Consider the following 14020-nt stretch of genomic DNA (forward strand, 5'->3'; position numbering starts at 1 on the left):
ATACCGTTTGGGGACAGCCAAGGAGGCATCTGCAGGCAACAAAGGTAGGTGTGTGCTTGTGTGTGTGTTTCCTATGCAGATCCTAAGCCCAGTGTCACATGCAAGTAGGAGGAGTAAGAAGGGTTCCTGGCAAATCCGGGTTATGGATTGCATTTAAAAAGGCCCCGTGGGAGTGCAATGGGCCCCTGTCTTGCTGCTTAGCAATAATGGTATGGGTTTAGGTTCTGCTGTGTGTACTGGTGGTTGACTGCCCCCCAGCCCAGAGTGTGCATGGAAAATTGTCTGGCAGCCTCCCTGACAGCAAGCAGTGATAGTGCCCATGAAGGGGACCTTGTTGGGCCCGCCCCTTTCACGGTTATCGCTTCTCGGCCTTTTGGCTAAGATCAAGTGTAGTATCTGTTCTTATCAGTTTAATATCTGATACGTCCCCTATCTGGGGACCATATATTAAATGGATTTTTGAGAACGGGGGCCGATTTCGAAGCTTGCTTTCGTCGCCCTATGCATTGACCCGATATGGCAGTATCTTCGGGTACAGTGCACCACCCCCTTACAGGGTTAAAAAGAAAGATTCCTACTTTCATTGCTACCTGCTTGCTGGCTAGCCAGCTAGCCAGCCCTGTGGGCCTTGCTGCTGCTGCAGCCAAAAAACAAAAGGTGGTGCTGCTGCTGCTTCTGCTGCTTCTGCTTCTGCTTGTGTCTGGCCCCTGTTGGAGCGTCCAGGCACAGGACTTCTGCTGCTGCTGACTAAATGGCCTCCTTAATTGGATCATTTGAGTAGCCAGCACACCTGTGCAGGTAGGGCATGACATGATAGGCAGCTGCCTTGATAGCGGGTGGGTGCTGAATGTTCCTAATTGACAAAATAAGATTAATGCTTATGAAGAAATATAAAATCTCATCCCTTCCCCAATATCGCGCCACACCCCTACCCCTTAATTCCCTGGTTGAACGTGATGGACATATGTCTTTTTTCGACCGTACTAACTATGTAACTATGTAACATAACATGGGGGGGGGGGGGGGGGGGGTCTCCTGGCTGTTCACACAGGTGTGTCATTGCTGTACATTGACCATGCATTGCTTCTGTGGTATTGCAAAGGCAAAGACAAATGCTTCCAGCCATCCATTGCACTAATGGATTGGTCATCAGCTGGCTGTCTATGTCCCGCATCAATATAGACCAAAGTACAGAGGGTTAGGCTATGCTATTGTGCACCTACCTGATGCATCAGAAGGTGCGAGGCCCTTGCTAAATTCTGTGCACAGACTTTGAGATCTATGCTTTAGACTGTATCTAAACCTGCTCCAACATGGACTGACATTCTGGCCTACTTTCAGCCGATGCGACTTGTCTGTCGCTGAACAGTCGCTTTTTATGTATTCAGCACCTATGTATAATGTTGTAAAAATGCTCTAGAAGCTAAAGTCGCAGAAATGTCACACATATTTGGCCTGCAACTTTCTGTGCGACAAATTCAGACAGGAAAAATCAGTATAAATCCTTAGAAAATTATCCCCCAGTGTCTCCATCTGCTGGCGGTATTGAATAAGCATTGCTGCACTGATGGGGTATGCATTAGACGAAAAAAAAGAAGAAAAAGAAGAATAATACGCCCAGAAAAGAGGCGAAAAGGAGAAAAACGTAAAAAAACGTGAAAAAAAAGTAAGAGGAAGAGAAGGGAAAAAAAGGTGGAAATGGGTTTAAAAGTGATTTCGGCGGAGAAATATATATATATATATATATATATATATATATATATATATATATATGCGCACACACACACATAGATATAAACGTATTCTCCGTTGAGATATTGCAGCCGCTGCTGTGTCCAGGCCCAGGAGCCTTAGCACTGTGCTGTGATGTCACTCAATACCACTGACATCACTAGGTGTAAACAACATCTCTCCTTTGCTGTGTATGTGACTATGGAGCTGTTTGGTGATGTCGTCTATTACGGCCTTCATAGAAGCAACAGGAGATTGTTGCATCCATCTTGAACCCTCAGAACTACAGTGCTATGATGTCACTCACTTCCACAGGCCTTGCAGAGTGTAAACAACAACAACCCAGCTTTGTTGTGTATGTAACCAAAGGGATTTGTGATGTCACCTAGAACCTTCACAGCAGCGACAGCTTTATGAGGAGCATCAGCACTGCTCTGCCTGAGCAGAACCATCACCGCCATAGGTTGTCAAATAACCCGGATTTAACCCACACAGGTAAGTCCAATGGGGTGCAGGCATGTCCTCTATGCTTACAGCTTCCCGTGGGTGTTGGTTTGATACCGTTTGGGGACAGCCAAGGAGGCATCTGCAGGCAACAAAGGTAGGTGTGTGCTTGTGTGTGTGTTTCCTATGCAGATCCTAAGCCCAGTGTCACATGCAAGTAGGAGGAGTAAGAAGGGTTCCTGGCAAATCCGGGTTATGGATTGCATTTAAAAAGGCCCCGTGGGAGTGCAATGGGCCCCTGTCTTGCTGCTTAGCAATAATGGTATGGGTTTAGGTTCTGCTGTGTGTACTGGTGGTTGACTGCCCCCCAGCCCAGAGTGTGCATGGAAAATTGTCTGGCAGCCTCCCTGACAGCAAGCAGTGATAGTGCCCATGAAGGGGACCTTGTTGGGCCCGCCCCTTTCACGGTTATCGCTTCTCGGCCTTTTGGCTAAGATCAAGTGTAGTATCTGTTCTTATCAGTTTAATATCTGATACGTCCCCTATCTGGGGACCATATATTAAATGGATTTTTGAGAACGGGGGCCGATTTCGAAGCTTGCTTCCGTCGCCCTATGCATTGACCCGATATGGCAGTATCTTCGGGTACAGTGCACCACCCCCTTACAGGGTTAAAAAGAAAGATTCCTACTTTCATTGCTACCTGCTTGCTGGCTAGCCAGCTAGCCAGCCCTGTGGGCCTTGCTGCTGCTGCAGCCAAAAAACAAAAGGTGGTGCTGCTGCTGCTTCTGCTGCTTCTGCTTCTGCTTGTGTCTGGCCCCTGTTGGAGCGTCCAGGCACAGGACTTCTGCTGCTGCTGACTAAATGGCCTCCTTAATTGGATCATTTGAGTAGCCAGCACACCTGTGCAGGTAGGGCATGACATGATAGGCAGCTGCCTTGATAGCGGGTGGGTGCTGAATGTTCCTAATTGACAAAATAAGATTAATGCTTATGAAGAAATATAAAATCTCATCCCTTCCCCAATATCGCGCCACACCCCTACCCCTTAATTCCCTGGTTGAACGTGATGGACATATGTCTTTTTTCGACCGTACTAACTATGTAACTATGTAACATAACATGGGGGGGGGGGGGGGGGGGGGTCTCCTGGCTGTTCACACAGGTGTGTCATTGCTGTACATTGACCATGCATTGCTTCTGTGGTATTGCAAAGGCAAAGACAAATGCTTCCAGCCATCCATTGCACTAATGGATTGGTCATCAGCTGGCTGTCTATGTCCCGCATCAATATAGACCAAAGTACAGAGGGTTAGGCTATGCTATTGTGCACCTACCTGATGCATCAGAAGGTGCGAGGCCCTTGCTAAATTCTGTGCACAGACTTTGAGATCTATGCTTTAGACTGTATCTAAACCTGCTCCAACATGGACTGACATTCTGGCCTACTTTCAGCCGATGCGACTTGTCTGTCGCTGAACAGTCGCTTTTTATGTATTCAGCACCTATGTATAATGTTGTAAAAATGCTCTAGAAGCTAAAGTCGCAGAAATGTCACACATATTTGGCCTGCAACTTTCTGTGCGACAAATTCAGACAGGAAAAATCAGTATAAATCCTTAGAAAATTATCCCCCAGTGTCTCCATCTGCTGGCGGTATTGAATAAGCATTGCTGCACTGATGGGGTATGCATTAGACGAAAAAAAAGAAGAAAAAGAAGAATAATACGCCCAGAAAAGAGGCGAAAAGGAGAAAAACGTAAAAAAACGTGAAAAAAAAGTAAGAGGAAGAGAAGGGAAAAAAAGGTGGAAATGGGTTTAAAAGTGATTTCGGCGGAGAAATATATATATATATATATATATATATATATATATATATATATATATATGCGCACACACACACATAGATATAAACGTATTCTCCGTTGAGATATTGCAGCCGCTGCTGTGTCCAGGCCCAGGAGCCTTAGCACTGTGCTGTGATGTCACTCAATACCACTGACATCACTAGGTGTAAACAACATCTCTCCTTTGCTGTGTATGTGACTATGGAGCTGTTTGGTGATGTCGTCTATTACGGCCTTCATAGAAGCAACAGGAGATTGTTGCATCCATCTTGAACCCTCAGAACTACAGTGCTATGATGTCACTCACTTCCACAGGCCTTGCAGAGTGTAAACAACAACAACCCAGCTTTGTTGTGTATGTAACCAAAGGGATTTGTGATGTCACCTAGAACCTTCACAGCAGCGACAGCTTTATGAGGAGCATCAGCACTGCTCTGCCTGAGCAGAACCATCACCGCCATAGGTTGTCAAATAACCCGGATTTAACCCACACAGGTAAGTCCAATGGGGTGCAGGCATGTCCTCTATGCTTACAGCTTCCCGTGGGTGTTGGTTTGATACCGTTTGGGGACAGCCAAGGAGGCATCTGCAGGCAACAAAGGTAGGTGTGTGCTTGTGTGTGTGTTTCCTATGCAGATCCTAAGCCCAGTGTCACATGCAAGTAGGAGGAGTAAGAAGGGTTCCTGGCAAATCCGGGTTATGGATTGCATTTAAAAAGGCCCCGTGGGAGTGCAATGGGCCCCTGTCTTGCTGCTTAGCAATAATGGTATGGGTTTAGGTTCTGCTGTGTGTACTGGTGGTTGACTGCCCCCCAGCCCAGAGTGTGCATGGAAAATTGTCTGGCAGCCTCCCTGACAGCAAGCAGTGATAGTGCCCATGAAGGGGACCTTGTTGGGCCCGCCCCTTTCACGGTTATCGCTTCTCGGCCTTTTGGCTAAGATCAAGTGTAGTATCTGTTCTTATCAGTTTAATATCTGATACGTCCCCTATCTGGGGACCATATATTAAATGGATTTTTGAGAACGGGGGCCGATTTCGAAGCTTGCTTCCGTCGCCCTATGCATTGACCCGATATGGCAGTATCTTCGGGTACAGTGCACCACCCCCTTACAGGGTTAAAAAGAAAGATTCCTACTCTCATTGCTACCTGCTTGCTGGCTAGCCAGCTAGCCAGCCCTGTGGGCCTTGCTGCTGCTGCAGCCAAAAAACAAAAGGTGGTGCTGCTGCTGCTTCTGCTGCTTCTGCTTCTGCTTGTGTCTGGCCCCTGTTGGAGCGTCCAGGCACAGGACTTCTGCTGCTGCTGACTAAATGGCCTCCTTAATTGGATCATTTGAGTAGCCAGCACACCTGTGCAGGTAGGGCATGACATGATAGGCAGCTGCCTTGATAGCGGGTGGGTGCTGAATGTTCCTAATTGACAAAATAAGATTAATGCTTATGAAGAAATATAAAATCTCATCCCTTCCCCAATATCGCGCCACACCCCTACCCCTTAATTCCCTGGTTGAACGTGATGGACATATGTCTTTTTTCGACCGTACTAACTATGTAACTATGTAACATAACATGGGGGGGGGGGGGGGGGGTCTCCTGGCTGTTCACACAGGTGTGTCATTGCTGTACATTGACCATGCATTGCTTCTGTGGTATTGCAAAGGCAAAGACAAATGCTTCCAGCCATCCATTGCACTAATGGATTGGTCATCAGCTGGCTGTCTATGTCCCGCATCAATATAGACCAAAGTACAGAGGGTTAGGCTATGCTATTGTGCACCTACCTGATGCATCAGAAGGTGCAAGGCCCTTGCTAAATTCTGTGCACAGACTTTGAGATCTATGCTTTAGACTGTATCTAAACCTGCTCCAACATGGACTGACATTCTGGCCTACTTTCAGCCGATGCGACTTGTCTGTCGCTGAACAGTCGCTTTTTATGTATTCAGCACCTATGTATAATGTTGTAAAAATGCTCTAGAAGCTAAAGTCGCAGAAATGTCACACATATTTGGCCTGCAACTTTCTGTGCGACAAATTCAGACAGGAAAAATCAGTATAAATCCTTAGAAAATTATCCCCCAGTGTCTCCATCTGCTGGCGGTATTGAATAAGCATTGCTGCACTGATGGGGTATGCATTAGACGAAAAAAAAGAAGAAAAAGAAGAATAATACGCCCAGAAAAGAGGCGAAAAGGAGAAAAACGTAAAAAAACGTGAAAAAAAAGTAAGAGGAAGAGAAGGGAAAAAAAGGTGGAAATGGGTTTAAAAGTGATTTCGGCGGAGAAATATATATATATATATATATATATATATATATATATATATATATATATGCGCACACACACACATAGATATAAACGTATTCTCCGTTGAGATATTGCAGCCGCTGCTGTGTCCAGGCCCAGGAGCCTTAGCACTGTGCTGTGATGTCACTCAATACCACTGACATCACTAGGTGTAAACAACATCTCTCCTTTGCTGTGTATGTGACTATGGAGCTGTTTGGTGATGTCGTCTATTACGGCCTTCATAGAAGCAACAGGAGATTGTTGCATCCATCTTGAACCCTCAGAACTACAGTGCTATGATGTCACTCACTTCCACAGGCCTTGCAGAGTGTAAACAACAACAACCCAGCTTTGTTGTGTATGTAACCAAAGGGATTTGTGATGTCACCTAGAACCTTCACAGCAGCGACAGCTTTATGAGGAGCATCAGCACTGCTCTGCCTGAGCAGAACCATCACCGCCATAGGTTGTCAAATAACCCGGATTTAACCCACACAGGTAAGTCCAATGGGGTGCAGGCATGTCCTCTATGCTTACAGCTTCCCGTGGGTGTTGGTTTGATACCGTTTGGGGACAGCCAAGGAGGCATCTGCAGGCAACAAAGGTAGGTGTGTGCTTGTGTGTGTGTTTCCTATGCAGATCCTAAGCCCAGTGTCACATGCAAGTAGGAGGAGTAAGAAGGGTTCCTGGCAAATCCGGGTTATGGATTGCATTTAAAAAGGCCCCGTGGGAGTGCAATGGGCCCCTGTCTTGCTGCTTAGCAATAATGGTATGGGTTTAGGTTCTGCTGTGTGTACTGGTGGTTGACTGCCCCCCAGCCCAGAGTGTGCATGGAAAATTGTCTGGCAGCCTCCCTGACAGCAAGCAGTGATAGTGCCCATGAAGGGGACCTTGTTGGGCCCGCCCCTTTCACGGTTATCGCTTCTCGGCCTTTTGGCTAAGATCAAGTGTAGTATCTGTTCTTATCAGTTTAATATCTGATACGTCCCCTATCTGGGGACCATATATTAAATGGATTTTTGAGAACGGGGGCCGATTTCGAAGCTTGCTTCCGTCGCCCTATGCATTGACCCGATATGGCAGTATCTTCGGGTACAGTGCACCACCCCCTTACAGGGTTAAAAAGAAAGATTCCTACTTTCATTGCTACCTGCTTGCTGGCTAGCCAGCTAGCCAGCCCTGTGGGCCTTGCTGCTGCTGCAGCCAAAAAACAAAAGGTGGTGCTGCTGCTGCTTCTGCTGCTTCTGCTTCTGCTTGTGTCTGGCCCCTGTTGGAGCGTCCAGGCACAGGACTTCTGCTGCTGCTGACTAAATGGCCTCCTTAATTGGATCATTTGAGTAGCCAGCACACCTGTGCAGGTAGGGCATGACATGATAGGCAGCTGCCTTGATAGCGGGTGGGTGCTGAATGTTCCTAATTGACAAAATAAGATTAATGCTTATGAAGAAATATAAAATCTCATCCCTTCCCCAATATCGCGCCACACCCCTACCCCTTAATTCCCTGGTTGAACGTGATGGACATATGTCTTTTTTCGACCGTACTAACTATGTAACTATGTAACATAACATGGGGGGGGGGGGGGGGGGGGTCTCCTGGCTGTTCACACAGGTGTGTCATTGCTGTACATTGACCATGCATTGCTTCTGTGGTATTGCAAAGGCAAAGACAAATGCTTCCAGCCATCCATTGCACTAATGGATTGGTCATCAGCTGGCTGTCTATGTCCCGCATCAATATAGACCAAAGTACAGAGGGTTAGGCTATGCTATTGTGCACCTACCTGATGCATCAGAAGGTGCGAGGCCCTTGCTAAATTCTGTGCACAGACTTTGAGATCTATGCTTTAGACTGTATCTAAACCTGCTCCAACATGGACTGACATTCTGGCCTACTTTCAGCCGATGCGACTTGTCTGTCGCTGAACAGTCGCTTTTTATGTATTCAGCACCTATGTATAATGTTGTAAAAATGCTCTAGAAGCTAAAGTCGCAGAAATGTCACACATATTTGGCCTGCAACTTTCTGTGCGACAAATTCAGACAGGAAAAATCAGTATAAATCCTTAGAAAATTATCCCCCAGTGTCTCCATCTGCTGGCGGTATTGAATAAGCATTGCTGCACTGATGGGGTATGCATTAGACGAAAAAAAAGAAGAAAAAGAAGAATAATACGCCCAGAAAAGAGGCGAAAAGGAGAAAAACGTAAAAAAACGTGAAAAAAAAGTAAGAGGAAGAGAAGGGAAAAAAAGGTGGAAATGGGTTTAAAAGTGATTTCGGCGGAGAAATATATATATATATATATATATATATATATATATATATATATGCGCACACACACACATAGATATAAACGTATTCTCCGTTGAGATATTGCAGCCGCTGCTGTGTCCAGGCCCAGGAGCCTTAGCACTGTGCTGTGATGTCACTCAATACCACTGACATCACTAGGTGTAAACAACATCTCTCCTTTGCTGTGTATGTGACTATGGAGCTGTTTGGTGATGTCGTCTATTACGGCCTTCATAGAAGCAACAGGAGATTGTTGCATCCATCTTGAACCCTCAGAACTACAGTGCTATGATGTCACTCACTTCCACAGGCCTTGCAGAGTGTAAACAACAACAACCCAGCTTTGTTGTGTATGTAACCAAAGGGATTTGTGATGTCACCTAGAACCTTCACAGCAGCGACAGCTTTATGAGGAGCATCAGCACTGCTCTGCCTGAGCAGAACCATCACCGCCATAGGTTGTCAAATAACCCGGATTTAACCCACACAGGTAAGTCCAATGGGGTGCAGGCATGTCCTCTATGCTTACAGCTTCCCGTGGGTGTTGGTTTGATACCGTTTGGGGACAGCCAAGGAGGCATCTGCAGGCAACAAAGGTAGGTGTGTGCTTGTGTGTGTGTTTCCTATGCAGATCCTAAGCCCAGTGTCACATGCAAGTAGGAGGAGTAAGAAGGGTTCCTGGCAAATCCGGGTTATGGATTGCATTTAAAAAGGCCCCGTGGGAGTGCAATGGGCCCCTGTCTTGCTGCTTAGCAATAATGGTATGGGTTTAGGTTCTGCTGTGTGTACTGGTGGTTGACTGCCCCCCAGCCCAGAGTGTGCATGGAAAATTGTCTGGCAGCCTCCCTGACAGCAAGCAGTGATAGTGCCCATGAAGGGGACCTTGTTGGGCCCGCCCCTTTCACGGTTATCGCTTCTCGGCCTTTTGGCTAAGATCAAGTGTAGTATCTGTTCTTATCAGTTTAATATCTGATACGTCCCCTATCTGGGGACCATATATTAAATGGATTTTTGAGAACGGGGGCCGATTTCGAAGCTTGCTTCCGTCGCCCTATGCATTGACCCGATATGGCAGTATCTTCGGGTACAGTGCACCACCCCCTTACAGGGTTAAAAAGAAAGATTCCTACTTTCATTGCTACCTGCTTGCTGGCTAGCCAGCTAGCCAGCCCTGTGGGCCTTGCTGCTGCTGCAGCCAAAAAACAAAAGGTGGTGCTGCTGCTGCTTCTGCTGCTTCTGCTTCTGCTTGTGTCTGGCCCCTGTTGGAGCGTCCAGGCACAGGACTTCTGCTGCTGCTGACTAAATGGCCTCCTTAATTGGATCATTTGAGTAGCCAGCACACCTGTGCAGGTAGGGCATGACATGATAGGCAGCTGCCTTGATAGCGGGTGGGTGCTGAATGTTCCTAATTGACAAAATAAGATTAATGCTTATGAAGAAATATAAAATCTCATCCCTTCCCCAATATCGCGCCACACCCCTACCCCTTAATTCCCTGGTTGAACGTGATGGACATATGTCTTTTTTCGACCGTACTAACTATGTAACTATGTAACATAACATGGGGGGGGGGGGGGGGGGTCTCCTGGCTGTTCACACAGGTGTGTCATTGCTGTACATTGACCATGCATTGCTTCTGTGGTATTGCAAAGGCAAAGACAAATGCTTCCAGCCATCCATTGCACTAATGGATTGGTCATCAGCTGGCTGTCTATGTCCCGCATCAATATAGACCAAAGTACAGAGGGTTAGGCTATGCTATTGTGCACCTACCTGATGCATCAGAAGGTGCGAGGCCCTTGCTAAATCTGTGCACAGACTTTGAGATCTATGCTTTAGACTGTATCTAAACCTGCTCCAACATGGACTGACATTCTGGCCTACTTTCAGCCGATGCGACTTGTCTGTCGCTGAACAGTCGCTTTTTATGTATTCAGCACCTATGTATAATGTTGTAAAAATGCTCTAGAAGCTAAAGTCGCAGAAATGTCACACATATTTGGCCTGCAACTTTCTGTGCGACAAATTCAGACAGGAAAAATCAGTATAAATCCTTAGAAAATTATCCCCCAGTGTCTCCATCTGCTGGCGGTATTGAATAAGCATTGCTGCACTGATGGGGTATGCATTAGACGAAAAAAAAGAAGAAAAAGAAGAATAATACGCCCAGAAAAGAGGCGAAAAGGAGAAAAACGTAAAAAAACGTGAAAAAAAAGTAAGAGGAAGAGAAGGGAAAAAAAGGTGGAAATGGGTTTAAAAGTGATTTCGGCGGAGAAATATATATATATATATATATATATATATATATATATATATATGCGCACACACACACATAGATATAAACGTATTCTCCGTTGAGATATTGCAGCCGCTGCTGTGTCCAGGCCCAGGAGCCTTAGCACTGTGCTGTGATGTCACTCAATACCACTGACATCACTAGGTGTAAACAACATCTCTCCTTTGCTGTGTATGTGACTATGGAGCTGTTTGGTGATGTCGTCTATTACGGCCTTCATAGAAGCAACAGGAGATTGTTGCATCCATCTTGAACCCTCAGAACTACAGTGCTATGATGTCACTCACTTCCACAGGCCTTGCAGAGTGTAAACAACAACAACCCAGCTTTGTTGTGTATGTAACCAAAGGGATTTGTGATGTCACCTAGAACCTTCACAGCAGCGACAGCTTTATGAGGAGCATCAGCACTGCTCTGCCTGAGCAGAACCATCACCGCCATAGGTTGTCAAATAACCCGGATTTAACCCACACAGGTAAGTCCAATGGGGTGCAGGCATGTCCTCTATGCTTACAGCTTCCCGTGGGTGTTGGTTTGATACCGTTTGGGGACAGCCAAGGAGGCATCTGCAGGCAACAAAGGTAGGTGTGTGCTTGTGTGTGTGTTTCCTATGCAGATCCTAAGCCCAGTGTCACATGCAAGTAGGAGGAGTAAGAAGGGTTCCTGGCAAATCCGGGTTATGGATTGCATTTAAAAAGGCCCCGTGGGAGTGCAATGGGCCCCTGTCTTGCTGCTTAGCAATAATGGTATGGGTTTAGGTTCTGCTGTGTGTACTGGTGGTTGACTGCCCCCCAGCCCAGAGTGTGCATGGAAAATTGTCTGGCAGCCTCCCTGACAGCAAGCAGTGATAGTGCCCATGAAGGGGACCTTGTTGGGCCCGCCCCTTTCACGGTTATCGCTTCTCGGCCTTTTGGCTAAGATCAAGTGTAGTATCTGTTCTTATCAGTTTAATATCTGATACGTCCCCTATCTGGGGACCATATATTAAATGGATTTTTGAGAACGGGGGCCGATTTCGAAGCTTGCTTCCGTCGCCCTATGCATTGACCCGATATGGCAGTATCTTCGGGTACAGTGCACCACCCCCTTACAGGGTTAAAAAGAAAGATTCCTACTTTCATTGCTACCTGCTTGCTGGCTAGCCAGCTAGCCAGCCCTGTGGGCCTTGCTGCTGCTGCAGCCAAAAAACAAAAGGTGGTGCTGCTGCTGCTTCTGCTGCTTCTGCTTCTGCTTGTGTCTGGCCCCTGTTGGAGCGTCCAGGCACAGGACTTCTGCTGCTGCTGACTAAATGGCCTCCTTAATTGGATCATTTGAGTAGCCAGCACACCTGTGCAGGTAGGGCATGACATGATAGGCAGCTGCCTTGATAGCGGGTGGGTGCTGAATGTTCCTAATTGACAAAATAAGATTAATGCTTATGAAGAAATATAAAATCTCATCCCTTCCCCAATATCGCGCCACACCCCTACCCCTTAATTCCCTGGTTGAACGTGATGGACATATGTCTTTTTTCGACCGTACTAACTATGTAACTATGTAACATAACATGGGGGGGGGGGGGGGGGGGTCTCCTGGCTGTTCACACAGGTGTGTCATTGCTGTACATTGACCATGCATTGCTTCTGTGGTATTGCAAAGGCAAAGACAAATGCTTCCAGCCATCCATTGCACTAATGGATTGGTCATCAGCTGGCTGTCTATGTCCCGCATCAATATAGACCAAAGTACAGAGGGTTAGGCTATGCTATTGTGCACCTACCTGATGCATCAGAAGGTGCGAGGCCCTTGCTAAATTCTGTGCACAGACTTTGAGATCTATGCTTTAGACTGTATCTAAACCTGCTCCAACATGGACTGACATTCTGGCCTACTTTCAGCCGATGCGACTTGTCTGTCGCTGAACAGTCGCTTTTTATGTATTCAGCACCTATGTATAATGTTGTAAAAATGCCTAGAAGCTAAAGTCGCAGAAATGTCACACATATTTGGCCTGCAACTTTCTGTGCGACAAATTCAGACAGGAAAAATCAGTATAAATCCTTAGAAAATTATCCCCCAGTGTCTCCATCTGCTGGCGGTATTGAATAAGCATTGCTGCACTGATGGGGTATGCATTAGACGAAAAAAAAGAAGAAAAAGAAGAATAATACGCCCAGAAAAGAGGCGAAAAGGAGAAAAACGTAAAAAAACGTGAAAAAAAAGTAAGAGGAAGAGAAGGGAAAAAAAGGTGGAAATGGGTTTAAAAGTGATTTCGGCGGAGAAATATATATATATATATATATATATATATATATATATATATATATATATATGCGCACACACACACATAGATATAAACGTATTCTCCGTTGAGATATTGCAGCCGCTGCTGTGTCCAGGCCCAGGAGCCTTAGCACTGTGCTGTGATGTCACTCAATACCACTGACATCACTAGGTGTAAACAACATCTCTCCTTTGCTGTGTATGTGACTATGGAGCTGTTTGGTGATGTCGTCTATTACGGCCTTCATAGAAGCAACAGGAGATTGTTGCATCCATCTTGAACCCTCAGAACTACAGTGCTATGATGTCACTCACTTCCACAGGCCTTGCAGAGTGTAAACAACAACAACCCAGCTTTGTTGTGTATGTAACCAAAGGGATTTGTGATGTCACCTAGAACCTTCACAGCAGCGACAGCTTTATGAGGAGCATCAGCACTGCTCTGCCTGAGCAGAACCATCACCGCCATAGGTTGTCAAATAACCCGGATTTAACCCACACAGGTAAGTCCAATGGGGTGCAGGCATGTCCTCTATGCTTACAGCTTCCCGTGGGTGTTGGTTTGATACCGTTTGGGGACAGCCAAGGAGGCATCTGCAGGCAACAAAGGTAGGTGTGTGCTTGTGTGTGTGTTTCCTATGCAGATCCTAAGCCCAGTGTCACATGCAAGTAGGAGGAGTAAGAAGGGTTCCTGGCAAAATCCGGGTTATGGATTGCATTTAAAAAGGCCCCGTGGGAGTGCAATGGGCCCCTGTCTTGCTGCTTAGCAATAATGGTATGGGTTTAGGTTCTGCTGTGTGTACTGGTGGTTGACTGCCCCCCAGCCCAGAGTGTGCATGGAAAATTGTCTGGCAGCCTCCCTG

At 46.4% G+C, this 14020-nt stretch overlaps 6 non-coding genes across 6 annotated transcripts; all 6 read left to right on the forward strand.

Annotated features, from left to right (window-relative positions):
* The first annotated feature begins 357 nt into the window (after positions 1-357).
* Positions 358-548, forward strand: LOC130313653 (U2 spliceosomal RNA). Its single transcript, XR_008861547.1, has one exon. It is a non-coding gene; the product is annotated as a U2 spliceosomal RNA (small nuclear RNA).
* A 2097-nt stretch (positions 549-2645) lies between these two features.
* LOC130313575 (U2 spliceosomal RNA) lies at positions 2646-2836 on the forward strand. The gene has a single exon (XR_008861477.1). It is a non-coding gene; the product is annotated as a U2 spliceosomal RNA (small nuclear RNA).
* A 2100-nt stretch (positions 2837-4936) lies between these two features.
* Positions 4937-5127, forward strand: LOC130313587 (U2 spliceosomal RNA). Its single transcript, XR_008861488.1, has one exon. It is a non-coding gene; the product is annotated as a U2 spliceosomal RNA (small nuclear RNA).
* Positions 5128-7224: 2097 nt separating this feature from the next.
* Positions 7225-7415, forward strand: LOC130313600 (U2 spliceosomal RNA). The gene has a single exon (XR_008861499.1). It is a non-coding gene; the product is annotated as a U2 spliceosomal RNA (small nuclear RNA).
* A 2093-nt stretch (positions 7416-9508) lies between these two features.
* On the forward strand, positions 9509-9699 carry LOC130313612 (U2 spliceosomal RNA). The gene has a single exon (XR_008861510.1). It is a non-coding gene; the product is annotated as a U2 spliceosomal RNA (small nuclear RNA).
* Positions 9700-11789: 2090 nt separating this feature from the next.
* Positions 11790-11980, forward strand: LOC130313624 (U2 spliceosomal RNA). Its single transcript, XR_008861521.1, has one exon. It is a non-coding gene; the product is annotated as a U2 spliceosomal RNA (small nuclear RNA).
* The last annotated feature ends 2040 nt before the right edge of the window (positions 11981-14020 follow it).

This window comes from Hyla sarda, unplaced genomic scaffold, assembly GCF_029499605.1.
Source record: "Hyla sarda isolate aHylSar1 unplaced genomic scaffold, aHylSar1.hap1 scaffold_178, whole genome shotgun sequence".
Taxonomy (NCBI): Eukaryota; Metazoa; Chordata; class Amphibia; order Anura; family Hylidae; genus Hyla; species Hyla sarda.